The 1,229-nt window shown below is 41.7% G+C and overlaps 1 non-coding gene across 1 annotated transcript; it reads left to right on the top strand.

Moving 5' to 3' along the window:
• The first annotated feature begins 595 nt into the window (after positions 1 to 595).
• Positions 596 to 702, top strand: LOC131238409 (small nucleolar RNA R71). The gene has a single exon (XR_009167818.1). It is a non-coding gene; the product is annotated as a small nucleolar RNA R71 (small nucleolar RNA).
• The last annotated feature ends 527 nt before the right edge of the window (positions 703 to 1,229 follow it).

The following is a 1,229-nucleotide window of genomic DNA, read 5'->3' on the forward strand; positions in this document are numbered from 1 at the left end:
CTCTTGATTTTGAAAATGTTTCTAAACCGGATCCTCTTGAGGTTTCCCTTGATTCAAGAATTGATTAGGGATTCCTAGAGAAGTAGCAGTTTGTCCATTCCTCCAACTAAAGTTCGGATGATTTCTCCAACTAAGATTATATGTGTTAGGGATGGGTCCACTGAAAGGTATTTGGTAGTTGTTCACAGCATTCGATTGCTCGTTCAGTGCCTCTTGAAAAGCAGGTATTGTTGAGAAATTTTCATTTATATGTATGTTGCAAGCACAGATACTGCAAACAACTTCCTAACCCTTATCCTTCTTAAGTTCCATGGCCTCGACCTTCCTTGCGAGATTGGCCACTTTAGCATTTATATCATCATCCGCTTTTAACAAGTATATCCCACCTCTCTCCCTTGCTTGAGTAAGCGTAGATGTGGTACTAGATTTTAGGGAGATGTCCCATGATTGTGCGGTTTCAGCGAGTTTGTTAAAGTAATCCCACACCTCATTGACATTCTTATTCATGAATTCCCCATTGCACATCGTCTCGACGAATTGGCACATGGAAGATGTCAGTCCATCATGGAAGAAAGTTGTTATGTGCCACGTTTCAAAACCATGTTGTGGGCATGAACTGACGAGATCCTTGAACCGCTCCCAACATTGGAAGAATCTTTAATCTCCCCTTTGGGCGAAGTTCATGATTGATTTCCTGATGATGTTTGTCTTATGGTATGGAAACAATTTTTTTATGAACTCCTTCATCATGTCATTCCATATGCCAATAAATCACAGACATAGTGAGTGCAACCATGTCTTAGCTTTCTCTTTCAAGGAGAAATGAAAGAGTTCCAGCCTGACCGTGTCCTCAGACACATTAGGAAGGTATAAAGTGGCTATAACCTCGTCAAACTCTTGCAAGTGCAAGTATGGACTTTCGTATTCAAGTCCAAGGATCTTTAGAAGGAGTTGGATCACTTCAGGCTTTATATCCATGTTTCCTGTATTTCGTAGACAAACCATATAAGAAGGGGTGCTCACCCCCGCTGTTGTAAGTAATCTCATAAAGTACGAGGCGAGGGTGCATGGTGCACCTCATTCTCATTCCGGACTTTCGTAACTCGAGGTTGCAGCTGATTCACCGGTTGATTTACAGGTTGATTTGCAGCCATAACCTCAATTAACCTTGAGGATCTTGAGTGGTGTCTAATCCTATGATGGATAGATAACCGCTCAACCAATCCTCC

Source organism: Magnolia sinica, chromosome 2 (genome assembly GCF_029962835.1).
Source record: "Magnolia sinica isolate HGM2019 chromosome 2, MsV1, whole genome shotgun sequence".
NCBI classification, from domain to species: domain Eukaryota; kingdom Viridiplantae; phylum Streptophyta; class Magnoliopsida; order Magnoliales; family Magnoliaceae; genus Magnolia; species Magnolia sinica.